Source organism: Eretmochelys imbricata, chromosome 25, assembly GCF_965152235.1.
Source record: "Eretmochelys imbricata isolate rEreImb1 chromosome 25, rEreImb1.hap1, whole genome shotgun sequence".
NCBI classification, from domain to species: Eukaryota; Metazoa; Chordata; order Testudines; family Cheloniidae; genus Eretmochelys; species Eretmochelys imbricata.
The window spans coordinates 14,584,320-14,598,620 of NC_135596.1; positions in this window are offsets into that span (position 1 = coordinate 14,584,320).

Consider the following 14,301-nt stretch of genomic DNA (forward strand, 5'->3'; position numbering starts at 1 on the left):
GGGAGGCATGTCAGGCTGGTTCCAACCAGCTGTGGGAAAGCTCGGCGGGGGTCTCATGGGCTTGGGGCAGCCAGGCGATCTGGACGCAGTCTCCGGGGCACTGCTGGGGTGCAGGGGGAACCGTAAGCAATGCACAAGGGGCCGTACAATGAGCCAAGCCCCCTCCTGGCACTCACTGGACGCTACTGCTCTGCCTTGGGGCCGCAAGCAGGGCCCAGAGCTTCCAGGGTGAGGAGCTCAGAGGCGTTATATTCCCCCAACACCTCTGCCATAGAGGAGCGTCTCCCACATCCCTGGACATGCAGGGGCTCCTGTGATCCTTCAGGCGCCCTGGGGAGGCCCAATGCCCCCTTGGGTGGTGCGCTGGGCTCAGCTTCTCGGTGTTGCTGCTGGCTACACCGGGCAAGCAGCACCCGAACCATCACCGCAGCCTCTGGTGGGGGCTGCTCCCAAGGTCTCCGGCTGGAATGCTCAGCTCAGAGCTTCACCCTGCACAAGTGCTGGGGCTTTTCCTCCCTCTCCTCCAGCCCCATCTCACCCGCTGCCTGGAGGCCACTTTGCACGGTCGGGCTGAACGGATTCTTTAGGGGGAGGCATCGCAGCTTGTGTAGACGCACCCAAGGTAGCTCGACTCTAACGCACCCAGGCACCGGAGCGGTGACGCCGTGGAAGCACCGGCCGCGTGAGTCTGCCGGGAACACGGGGTGGTTGCTCCGGTGGCCAGTCTGCTGCCACCGTCTTCGGGTGCATCACACGTGGGTGCCCGCCGGGCTTGAGGGGGAGCCCTTGCTCAGCCGGTGCCAGCACACCAGCGAACGGCCCTGGCTTGATGAGCCGCGCTGGGAGGTAGCTGTGTGACGTGTCTGGGAACGTTCATGTGGCTGGAGCCGGGGACTTGGATTCCTTGTGGGTTCAAGCCCTGCCCTGGCCTGCTGTGCGTGAGCGCTCGGGCAGGCTGAGTGTGGGGCGTGGCGCAGTGCAGCTTGCGTGCCAGGATCTACCCGAGTTACAGCGAACCCAGCGGGGAATAGAATCAATATCACGAGCTCCTGGACCAGCCCCGCAGCTGGACAATTCCCCCACACACACCCACACAACGGTGACCCTGCCCAGGGGGTGGCGTTTAGGTCCAGTTTCACTGCCGGCACTGGACGCATGAGTGCTGGGATGCCCTGGAAAGGGCGGGAGCCCCTGGAGCTGTTGCTCTGGGGGTCAAGCCATGCTCGTGGTATTTCTGACCTCGCTGGAAGCAGGCCCTGTTTGCTATTATCTAGTGGGTAGGGCCGTGAACTAGCAGTGTGGAGACCTGGGTTCGGTTCCTGACTCTGCTACTCACCTGCTGGGTGACCTTGGGCACCTCATTTCCCTGCTCTGTGCCTCAGTTTCCCCTCCCTCTTCTTTGTCTGTCTTGTCCCTTAGCACTGTAAGCTCTTTGGGACAGGAACTGTCTCTTACAGCTGAGCTGTACGTGGTGTTATTCAGGGATGACGCTGCCCGTGGACTCTCTTATTCCAAAGCAAGCGTGCCTCATTCCTGTTCAGCTAAACCCACAGTCACAGTGTTTATACAGCGCCTTGCGTAAGGGGCCCCCCATCTTGGCTGCTGCTGCCGTAATCCTAGACCTGGCACTCCCGGCACCTTCTAGAGCTGAGTGGGCGCGTGTGTCCTCCAGGGGTGCTCAGCCCTAGACTGCAGAGCTGGGAGTTCAGGACTCTGGCTGCTTCGGCCACCCAACCACAAACCCCATTCACCCACCCCTCCCGGCCGCAGCCCAGGGTGGGAATAACCTCCCTGCTGAGCCCCCGTGCCGGAGCTGACGCGCAGCAGAGGGAATGCAGGGAAGGGCTAAATAAATAGCTCCTGGCACAAATGATCATTCACGTGCAGCTTCCCCTTGAAGGTTTGAATTTCCCCGCCCCACCCCCCTTTGGGTTTCGGAAAAGCTGCATGGAGTCAGCGCCCGTTCATTGACCTCCCAGCACTGCCTCTGCCCCCATCCCACCACCCTGCTCCCACCCCTGGGGGCATGGGGCTTTGCTTCTGTCACTCCTAGTCCCTGGAGCCCAGCCCCCTCCCGTGCCCTGTGCTGAGCCCTCACAGCCTGGCCCTTCCTTTGTGCCTTGGCTCTGAGTGACTGTCCCATGCGGGGTGTTAGCAGGACCCAGCGAACAAGCCCCAGGGGACTCTCGGCAGACCAAGTGAGCGAAGGGTGGCTGCCTGCGGGATGTGGGTCCCCCATAGCCCCTCAGCGAAGGGTGGTTTGGCCGATGGGATGAGGCAGTGACCCAGGAGGTGGCTGGGTTAGGCTGCATGTTGAGTCCTGGACGTACATTTCGGTGCCCGGACTGGTCTGTGGTATTCATGTGGCTCCTTGCTGGGCCTTACCACGGCACCTCCCGAGCCCTGATTTCAGAGCTGGCCCCCTGGCATCATCATAACTGCAAAGAAATCAAATTCTTGAAGGAAATTCCATCCTGTCGGCCCCCGCACTGCACCTGTCCTCTCAGGCTGTGCCAGGTGTCACCGAGTCCCCGGGCGATGCTCTGGAGCTGCTCCCCACGAAGCCAGGCCAGACTCTGGGGAAGTCTCCTCTCTGTGAGCAGCCTGTCTGCTGGACACACAGCTCACCCGGCTCCACCTTCCTGGGTCTGACCTCGGAGCATTCAGCATCCTCTGGCCCTCCCTGCGCTTCCCACAGAGAGTCCACCCAGGCAGGCTCTTGGGGAAGCCAGAGGGTCCTGCTCCCCAACTCTGCAGTCAGACAGGACTCTCAGCCAGCCAGTAAAACAGAAGGTTTATTAGACGACAGGAACATGGTCTAACACAGAGCTTGCAGGTGCAGAGAACCGGATCCCTCAGCTGGGTCCATGTTGGGGGTCAGTGAGCCAGACAACCACATCTGCACTTCACTCCATGTCCCAGCCAGCCCCAAGGGCCAGGAGGGCACCTGATTCCTTTGTTCTCCAACCCTTTAGCTCTCACCTTGCAGGGGAAGGGCCCAGGCCATCAGTTGCCAGGAAACAGGGTGTCGGCCATTCTCTGTGTCCAGACCCCTGCACACACCTGCCCTCTAGGGCTCTGCAACGATCATACACCCTTACCCCACCCCCTAGATACTTAAGAACTGCCTAGGGGAAACTGAGGCACCCCCACAATATTCAGAGAAAACATTAAGAACAGTCCCACTTCATCACACCAGGCAGCCAGCTACCTGGGTGGGACAAAACCCTTGTGGTGTAGCCCATTGATGGGGCTTGTCAGGCACCAGGGGACTGATTGGGAAACGCAAAGCCACTTGGATGTTTATAGATCAGGAGCTTTTGATCAGGGGCTGGTGCAGCCAGGCCAGCCTAGCTGGGAGGAAAAATCTGTGATGGGCAAAGAGACAGAGGAGACTGCGACTGAGAGATAAACGATCCTAAGGCAGGTTTCAGGGTAGCAGCCATGTTAGTCTGTATTCACAAAAAGAAAAGGAGTACTAGTGGCACCTTAGAGACTAACCAATTTATTTGAGCATAAACTTTCGTGAGCTACAGCTCACTTCATTGGATGCGTTCAGTGGGAAATAAACCTAGGGCAGTCGGTGTGTGGGATTTAGCTACCACAGGGCCTTAGAAATGCCAGAGAGAGAGCAACACTAGGAACGAGGGACAGGTTAGATGAGATCTTCCCAAACCGCTATGAAAAATAAACTAAAGCCACAGAGAAGGAGTAACTTCTGCTCTCCCAAGTGATCTGTGAACAGAAAGGGGAGACAGAGGAGCGGAGAGCCAGAGAAAGGAAAACTGCCTGACGGTGCCCGCCGGATGCAGCAGGGAGCCGTGTCTCTGCATGGCTGATTGCACTGCTGGGGATGTGGCAAACCCCAGCCTGCTGGAGCGGCCTGGGGGGTTCTTCCCCCTTGTTTCCAGAAGCTGGTTTCCTGCTGGAAGGGCCGAGCCCCTTGTCAGCAAAGCTGCTGTACGTGGGGCAGGCTCCTGGGAGCCCACGGTGGCGTCCTGACCGGGGGCAGCTCACGCTGTGCAGCACGTTATCCTGCCGTTGCGCGGAGCGCTGGGGTCTCTCTGGCGAAGGCGGTTCTGGGGGACGTCGGGTCCCAGCTGGCCACCGTGGGCCAGCGCATGGGGGCCACGGGCTGTACTGGTGCCGACGGACGGGGAGGTGAGTGTGTCACTGTTGCGGGACTGTGTGCACCCATCCCCCTGTCCTCCCTCTGAGTGCACCGGCCCTGGGGTCAGGCCTTGAGCCTTCACCGCTGCTGGGGTGGAACCCTGCATTCCCCTGCTGTCAGACCCCCCCCGGGCTGCAGAGCCCTGACTGTCCACGCACCCCCCCCAGCAGGTTTAGGACCCCGTCAGGCACCTGGGGCGGCGTGGGACCAGGCAGCCTTCTTACCCAGCCGTGTTTATCTCGACAGGGAATGGAGCCTCAGAGAGGGAGGATTTGCAAACAGCAAGATGTCTACACAAAGGTCTGTCGGAGCTAAACCCTGCTCCCCTAGGATGGCGGCCTAGGTAGGCCTAGCCGCTGCAGCAACCCCAGAGGGTACCTGTCTCCCTCTGGTGCCCCTGAACAATGCCCCCACTCTTGGGAGGCCCCCCTTTTTAAGCTGCCAGCATTCCTCTGTTTTTCCATGTCCCTGGGCCTTGGCCCTACTTTTGCAAGGGAGGAGATAAAATCTTCCCATCTAACAGCCTGGGCATTGTCTCTTAACAACCCTCAAGTGTTTGTGGAGAACAGCTTATCTTGGGTCTTTCTTCTTCCTTCCTGCTTGTTTTTCCTCACAGCCCCTGTTAAGCCCCAGAGATTCCCTGGGAGCAGGCCAACATACAGCATTCATCCGTCACAGGGCACAGCAGGGCCAGCCAGCGATCATGCCCTGGTCTCTGCGATGGGAGGTGTTGTATTTGCACTAGGCTGCGTCCATCCACATCTGATTACCAGCCCTGGAGAGAGAGAGATGGGGAGGTGGGAACCAAACAGGAAGGCAAAGACTGGGCACCCCCTCTGAGCCCAATAGCCTTTGGCTTCTGTCTGGATCAGACTAATTGGAGCAGGGTCTGGGAGCCAGGACTGCTGGGTGCTGTCTATGGCTCTAGGATGGGGTGGGGTCTAGTGGTTAGAGCAGGGAGAGTGAGAACCAAGACTGCTGAGTTCTATCCCTTTCTCTGGCAGAGCAGTGTCATCTAGTGATTAGAGCACAGGACTGGGAGCCAGGACTCCTGAGTGCTGTCTATGGCTTTGAGTGGGGAGCGGGGGTCTAGTGATTAAAGCAGGGGGGGATTTGGTGCCAGGACTCCTGGGTTCCTGCTGACCTTTCTGTAGTACCACTTTGCTCCTAGTAGGTTAAAATAAATAACCCCAAAGCCATAGTAGCTTTCACGTCCATCTGCCCCCGTGTTCGTAAGGGCCTTTGACAAAGCCAAACGGATGGTGGAAAACAATCCCGAGTGCTAATCTGTTCAACACCAGCACTCGCCGTCCCCATGGGTTCTGAGGTCAGTGACGCACACTCCAAACTATTCAGCCACCGTTCTTCTGCAAACACCTCCTCCCCTCTCCATTCGAGACTAGGTCCAGCCCAGGCTGCAGCCCTGCTCGCACACTGGCAGGACATGCCTTCATGTCTGGGCACTCTTCGGAGGCCTGCCTGGAGCACTGACACCATGCATGCAGGGGTCCCTGGAGAGAGCAGTTTGAATAACAACACTAAAAGCAAAAAGAAAAGGAGTACTTGTGGCACCTTAGAGACTAACCAATTTATTTGAGCATGAGCTTTCGTGAGCTACACGAGCTGTAGCTCACGAAAGCTTATGCTCAAATAAATTGGTTAGTCTCTAAGGTGCCACAAGTACTCCTTTTCTTTTTGCGAATACAGACTAACACGGCTGTTACTCTGAACACTAAAAGCATTCTCCACTCACCACTACATTCCCCCAGGCCCCTTAGAGATGGAGACAAGGATGCACAAATCAGCAAAGTCACTGGCTTGAGGTCACATAGCAAGTCAGTGTCAGACTCCAGGAGTCCCCCTGCTGTGAGCACACACCCACCCAGAGCCAGGATAGAACCCAGGAGTCCTGGCTCCTAATTCCCCAGCCGCTACCCTCTCACCCTTGAAGCCAGGATAGAAGCCAGGAGTCCGTCTCCCATGATCTGAACATTAAACAACACTTGAACCCAGGAGTCCTGAGATCCAGCCTCCGGCTCTGACTGCTGGAGTGAGCTCCCTGCCACTCAAGGAGCAGCTGAGATTCTGCACCCCCTGATCTGGGGCAGCCTAGTGCTGTGTACTGGGGTCTCCCTCCAGCGTGAGGTCCCCATGTGGGACCCTTCATGGACAATGAGCTCCAGGCAGGCTGAGCCCAGGCTGACATGGCTTTGGATCCCTGCAGGTGCTGACGTGGGGCTGTGGGACTGGGACTGGCTGGCACTCACTGGGGGAGAGCACTTTCTGCCTGGAAAAATCTCAGCCCAATGGCTCGGGCAGTGCCTGTGGCTCATCGGGCAGGGTCCCAGCTCCCAAGCACGTGCAGCGAGAGAGGAAGATGCTCGTGTCTCCAACAGCCCCAGGGGTCACTTGCACAGTCAGCTTCCTGCACGTGGCTGGGCAGCTGAGGCACACGTGCTGTCCACTCCAGCCCTGGGAATGAGGAGAGCAGGAACGGAGCCATCCCAGCAGCAGGGTGGACCCAGGTTGCCTGGGACCGCAGGTTCAAAGCATCGTGCCAGCCCGTCACCCGTCCAGGGGGCAGTTCACCGTGGGTGGGGGTCAAGCCTTAGAAACCAGCTCAGCGTGGGCACTGTGAGAACAAGGGGTGGTTCACCTGGTTGTCCTTGGCCAACTTTTCCCCTGTATTGTGGGGGTGCTGAGAACCATTGAACCAAACTGTAAACCCTGTATATGATGGAAACCACTTCAAGCCAGGGGGTGCTGCTGCACCCCCAGCACCCCTAGTTCCAGCAGCCCTGGTCCTCCCACACTTGTGCTGGGATGTGCCCCACCCCAGAAGCAGCTGCATTTCTGTAGCAGAGGGAGTCCACTGAGGCTGGAGCAGTGTGTAATATGGACTGTATGAACTGGAACCATAAACTCACTGAACATTAAATCCCACCAAATGAGGGTAGATCCATCCCCATCATCGTATCCGCTCATTATACTTCAAACCTGAACATAGCCATTATATGGACAACATACCCCCATATCTCAATGTCTGTACTTTGACCGGTTAAACTTTTACCCCCAATCAGGGAGATTGCAGATTATGTATCCCTTACGCCACCAGCTCCTAAACCGAAATCCGAAATAAATTTGATAATCTGTACCTTATTCCCTGATAACCAGAAGCTTCTATGCTTGAACTCTGTACTGTTTTCTTTTTATTTCAACATTATCTTAATAAAATTATTAAGGGATCTGCGCTGGTGACAAAGGCCAGGGCCTACAGCCCAGTCGCTGAGGGGAAGGGACAGATGGAAAGGGCCAAGTGTCACAGCTGGGATGAACAGGCATGGGGAGGGGGAGCAAATTCCCAGAGCAGCTCAGCCCCCAGCAGCTCCCATTGATCTCCCTGGGAGGGGAGGGAGATAGTGATTGTTCTCAGGGGGGAGGGAGATTTTCCATTATTCTCCAAGCAGGGGAGGGGATGCTCCTTTGTTCTCAGTGGCTGCTGCTGGGCATGGAGGGCTATGGAAACCTTGGCCCTCTCTCACTGGGATCACCAGGACTTCGGTAGGGCCAGAGCACAAGCAGCCCCCTATCTAACGCCCTGCGGCCCCAGCACCTGGACCGGGGCCTCTGGGGGCCTTGCTCATACCAGTGAGCTGCCAGGTGGAGCTTGGCTTCTCTGCTGCACAGAACGGGGGCAAGTGGGGAGCTTGTCTGCTGGGAGCACCCATCCATGCTTCCTCCTTGCCACAAACAGGCTGTGCTGACAGTGTGAACTCGGCCTTCTCACCCAGCGGGAGACCCCTTCAGCATGAATTCCATACGTGGCAAAGGCAAATGGCGGGGAACCTGGGGGAGAGCCCCTCTCTGACACCCTGTCAGGGTTCCCTCCCCATTCTGAACCCTGGGGTATAGATGTGGGGACCCATATGAAAGACCCCCTAAGATTAATTCTACCAGTTTAGGTTAAAAGCTTCCCCAAGGCACAAATTCTGCCTTGCCCTTGGACAGTATCGCTGCCACCACCAAGTAAGTTAGACAAAGATTCAGGAAAAGGATCACTTGGTGTTCCTGTTTCCCCAAAATATCCCCCCAAGCCTCTTCACCCCCTTTCCTGGGGAGGCTTGAGAATAATATACCAACCAAATAACCAAGGTGAGCACAGACCAGACCCTTGGGTTTTTAGCACACTAAAAACCAACCAGGTTTTTAAAAACAGAACTTTATTATAAAGAAAAAGTAAAAGAAGCACCTCTGTAAAATCAGGATGGAAAATAATTTTACAGGGTAATAAGATTTAAAACAGAGAGGATTCCCCTTTAGGCAAAACTTTAAAGTTACAAAAATCAGGACTAAACCTCCCTCTTAACATAGGGAAAATTCACAAGCTAAAACAAAAGATAATCTAACGCATTTCCTTGCTTTATTTACAATTTTTGTAATTTAGATGCTTATTTCCGGTAGGGTTTTAGGAGAGGGTTTTTTTTTTTTCTGCCCTGGTCTCTCTCTGTCCTGGAGAGAACAACAAAAGACCACAAATGAAAAAAACCTCCCCCCACAGATTTGAAAGGATCTTCTTCCCTTATTGGTCCTTTTGGTCAGGTGCCAACCAGGTCATTTGAGCTTCTTAACCCCTTATAGGTAAAGGAGGGAGTTTATGCTCCCCTTAGCTGTATGTTTATGACACACCAGCACTGCTCCGACAGACACAGGGTGCTGCAAACCTCCCCTGGTTCAGTGCGGAGTTCTTACAGGACCCCTCTCACCAACCTGGCATCAACCGGGCAAGGCAAACTCTGGAGAAGTAGGGGTGATGGATTGACAGGACAAGTCTTGCTCTGGTGCCCACATTACCTTAATGAAAAGTCACGTTCTCCATGCACCTGGAGGAAAACCCCTGGTCGAGCTGAGCCTTGCAGAGAGTTACTACATGGTGCAGCATGGCCCCTCACTGCATGCAATTCCTTTGGCATGTGTGTATGTGTGGGGTGGGGGGGGGTGGTCTAAGGCAAGCATGTGAATTGTTCGGCTGACGATCCAAGTCAGATAGCTCAGTTCCACTGGCTCAAAATTTTTTGCAAGATATTTATAAGAATCTTTTTCCATGAGAAAAAATAAACAGCCTTTTTAAGTCTGCTCGCTCCTTGCCATGGGAAATCAGGGGCCTAGCGCTCTCCAAGGAGCTAGGGAGGTCGTTGTGAGTCATCCAGTGTTTACCCTACTTGCCTGGGGCTGGAGCAAGCCAGGTTTGACTCCCTGCTCCGCCCTCGCCTGCCTCGGTGACCTTGCAGCAAGGCACTGCAGGCTGGATTTCAATGGGGCGCGGGGGCTTTCCAAATCCCTGTTGGCGCCGCTCTGCAGCCTTTGGTGCCTAAACCCCTTTGATACTCTGGCCCTTCGTCTTGTGTTCCCCCTCTGTATAATGGGGATCATGACACTTCCCTGCTGCTCGGGGCAGCCATGTGGCTAAACCTCTCAAAGCTTGGGAGGGCTGGGTCGGTACAGTACGGCATGGTATGGGCTCACTGAGCGGTGCGCATTATCGCCTGCAGCTGCAAAGCATGAGGTGCTGTTGTGGTCATTAACCAAACACAATGTGTGCAGCGGCTTTGATTAGGCCCCTCCCTGCTGTCTCTCCTGCAGCTGCCAGGCCAGCTGTACTTGGGGTGCTCCAGGACTGAGACACGGCCGCCTGTACATAGGTACCCCCAGGTAGTTCACAGATGAGCGCCAAGTAGCTGGCACTCGAGAACACGGCGGGTAGCTGCCTGGGCCAACGAAAGGCTGTGCAAATGGCTTCCTCTGAGCAGTAATGACGTGGCAGCCGGCTGAGGTGACCTGGCCCGGCCCCGCACCTTTACTTTTAAAAGCATTAAGAGGCAGCTTTGGGAATTTATTAGAGCAAAAGCTTTCGTGAGCTACAGCTCACTTCATCCGATTCATGCTGTAATAAATTGGTTAGTCTCTAAGGTGCCACAAGTACTCCTTTTCTTTTTACGGATACAGACTAACACGGCTGCTACTCTGAAACCTTTGGGAATTGTTTACCTCGTCCCCACTGGCTGCCCCATCCCCTTTGATCTGGCAAAGGGCAGCATGGAGAGTCAGGCCAGAAAAATGCTCCAGACCGGCCAAACCATGTTTAAAAGGGAAAACATCGTCCCGTGAAGAGAAGGTGTTTTTCGACCTATAAACACAAGGAAACTTAGGCAGAAATTGGTCCATTTCTTTTTCTTTGAAGCTTTATCAACATCCCAGTCCCCCTCAGAAGCCAGTAACAAGCCGATGCCTCTCAGAACTGTCAGCTGCTGGCAAACTAATAAACTCTTGGGACGTGAGCCACTGGTGCTATCCTTGCTCTGTAGAGGGGGAAACTGAGGCAGAGAGTGGGCAAGTGACTTGCCCAAAGTCACCCAGTAAATTAGTGTCAGAGCCGGAAATAGCCCCTGCAACTTCCCAACCCCTGGATTGAGGCAACGCTGGGTTTATGATCCTGTGTAGATCGAAGCCAGTGATATAATGATATCAGGCCCAGTTCTGTCACCCTTATTCCCATGAAAAGGTCCTTAACGTCACACTTCTCCACACGGGCGTGAGGGGCAAGCTCTGGCCCATAAGCAGGTGTACTTCGTGCGTCTGCAAGCCCTGGAGGCCGCTGTCTCTGTTTCTTCCTGTGGCCTGCGGGGACGCAGCAGAGCGAGACGCTTGTGACATTACGGGGATGCTGCTGCTTCTCCAGTGCTTTGAGATCTTGGCTGCTACACACTTGCCCAGGGTGTAATATAGCAGCATATGCCCCCTTGCATGGCCCGCGGCACACGAGCCCCTTGGCTCCCGGACCAAGGCACCGACTAGGAATTTGAATGAGCTTTTCAGGCAGCAGCAGGCATTTAGCCTCCCCATCAGACAGTGACATTGGGGGCAGGCCTCCAGGCTGCCGCATTCACTCCCAGTTACACCACCCCTCGGCTCAGTCAGCTGGAGCTTTGTTCCTAGGCGCGGTAGAAACAGCCAAGCCCCAAATTGTGAATTTAGAATCCAGGCTCCAGTTCAAATTACACCCCAGTTAGGCCAGAGCCAGGCTCCCATGCAATTAAATCCAGCACAATTAAGGCACTTTAATTAAATGCCACCACCGGTTTTTGTGCTTCTGTGGTTAACCCCTTCGGTGCCAGATTGAACCAAGTCCTCCGAAGCTGCACAGTTCTGGCTGTGTTGGGCGCTTCGGTGATGACATGCAGGTCCCATGCTTTGGCTGGTGGCACTAGCCTTTGCCAACATGACCCAGGCCGGGTGGAGAAGTCTGCCTCTCCACCTCCACGACAGGTGGCAGCGTAACGCGTTCAGAGCTGCCAGCAGAGGGTGCTGAAGGGAACACAGCTATTTTTCTGGCAGTCTAGTACCAGGTTCTCCAGCCACTGGTATCTGGCATGCCAAGCTTGTGCGGCTGGTTACTTGGGCATTGGCTGTTCAGCTCATTCGTGGCACAGCTTCTGGGTCCTTTGGACAGTGGAAACATTTAGCCAGAGCCACACCTTGACTCAAGGGATGGCTGGGTTTAGAGCTTGCTAGCTGGGCGGCGTGGAGCGGGGGTGGGGGGCACAGATTGATGCTCTCATGGGAGCTGTGTGTCTGAATGGGATTGATGGGTGGGAGGAGCAAAGCAAGGCTAGTCCCAGGAACAGGGCCGCGAGAGAGAGAGAGAGAGAGAGAGAGAGAGAGAGAGAGAGAGAGAGAGAGAGCAGGGTGTATATGGAGATTAGATTAGATATAGGGGGTGTATGAAGATAGATAGATAGATAGGGTTGTGACAAAGTGGGACTGCTCTTAATGTTTCCTCTGAATACTGTAGGGGTGCCTCACTTTCTCCTATGCATTTCTTAAGTCTCTAGGTGGTGGGATAAGCGGGTGTAATTGTTGCAGAGCAAAGGGCCAGGGTACATAAATGGCCGACACTCTGTCTCCTGGTAACTGATGGCCTGGGCCCTTCCCTCCTGCAACGTGAGAGCTAAAGGGTTGGAGAACAAAGGAATCAGGTGAGCTCCTGGCCCGGGAACAGGACAAAGCCGAGAGGAGGAGGGGGTGGAGAGTGAGTCAGTTGGGAGCTGGCTGGGGACGAGGAGTGAAGTGCAGATGTGGTTGTCTGGCTCACTACCCCCCAAAATGGACCCGGCTGAGGGGTCTTGTTCTTTGTACCTACAAGCTCTGTTTTAGACCGTGTTCCTGTCGTCTAATAAACCTCTGTTTTACTGGCCGGCTAAGAGTCACGTCTGACTGTGAGGTGAGCGGGAGGTTGGATTGCTGGTGAACAGGTGGGAGGTTGGATTGCTGGTGAATGCGGGGTGAGCGGGAGTTTGGATTGCTGGTGAACGGGTGGGAGGTTGGATTGCTGGTGAACGGGCGGGTGAGGGGGAGGTTGGATTGCTGGTGAATGGGTGGTTCTGAGGAGCCCAGGGAGATGGACTCTACAGCCCAATCAGCCCTCTAAGAGCGGTACCATAATTGCCTCCCTTGAGCCAGCGTCACTGCACGGCTTACAGCTTTGTGCCATGCAGGCATTCAGGTTCCTTCAGTTCCGGCTGGGCCGAGCCATGGGTTGGGAAATACTTAACAAGAGGGAGCCAGGGCCCGAGCAGTTTTGCTGAGAGAGAGAGAAAACGAGCACACACAATGGCCATGGCCGATACCTGCGTTCCAGCCCCGGCTCCAGCTCAGCTTCGGCCGATGCTGCACGCAGTGCAACCAGGGACACACCTCATCCAGACTGATGAAAACACAGCCATATATTTTATAATAAATAATGTACAAATCTACACAATTTATCGACATGCCTTGGCAAACCAGACCGACCTACACAGACCGTTATCCCTAGCAGAACCCTGCCCCTGTGCCTCGACACACCAGGAGCAGCCAGGCTGGTGGACAGGCCCTTGCATTAATTCAGGCCAATTGCACTGAACTGTTCCATGGACCAACACTGGCCTGGAGCCAGCCAAGCAGAGCTGCTGGCTCTGGTGTGGTGTGGGATGGTCCCTGGTTGAGCAGGGTGCTATGGACACAAGGCCAGAGATTTGCAAATCACTGCGCATTAAGGTTGTCTGGGGCAGCGAGTCCACGGGTGGTATGTGCTGTATCCAGTTCTGGTGTGGACACCTGCTCAGGGTCTGTTTGCCAAGTGGGATTTTTTTCCCCTACACACTTTTTCTTAATTTCCCCTCTTTTCCAGAGGGGAGGAACGTCATTATCAAATGCTGGGAGGACGTATTTTACCCATCCAACCCATAGGAAATTAGGAAAGAAAATAATTTTGGTTTTAATTTGTGGCCCTCCAACCAAAGAAAAGATTGCTTGAAAAAATGGCCTGGTGCCAACTGCCAGTGATGCTGTAGAGAAGCCATTATCGAGGGGTACTGTGGTCTATTCTAGGGGAGACTCCGTTTGCTTTGCTTTGTAATTCTACTGCTTTCCGTACCCAGGCAGGGAGGATGGGGGGACACTATGAAATGGATGTCAAATTCCTGGTTTTTTTCCTTTCCCTTTAACACATCCCATGGGGTTTCATTTCTGGCCTGCCCTGCACTGACCCAAATGGAAGCATTTCCTACTTGAAGAGGAGGCTGTCCGGCCCAGTGGCTATGGATTTCCTTATCTGTGGCACTCATCACCCTTTAGATCGTTAACATTAACACAGGAAGCATGTAAAAATATCTAATTTGCTTCTCTGTATTGTTCACTTTCCCAACCTGAAAACAGGGGCTGCTGGTCAGTTTCAGGTTTGTTTCTAGTCAGTTTCAGAGCAGGGAGCAGCTTAGGGGCTTGGCAGCACAGATGCTGGCTGCTATTCCTGTCAAATTCACCTGTTTCCACTGAAATTTCCTGTTTAAAAAATAACCTCAGAGGCTGGTTCTCTCCAGGCAAGGGTCTGTGCCCCTTGCTCTGAGAGCGTCCTCTGTAGCATACGATGGCTGGGTCAAAGTAAGTAACAGAAACCACCCTCTGGATCTGGCAGGTGCATGGTGCAAGCGGTGGGGAGCACGGGCATAGTCTGGGAGGAGTGAATGGGGGGCATTGCCCCCCCCAAACTGAAAGCCTGAGGGCAGGTGCAGCATTTGCCCCTCCATGCACAGCCCCAC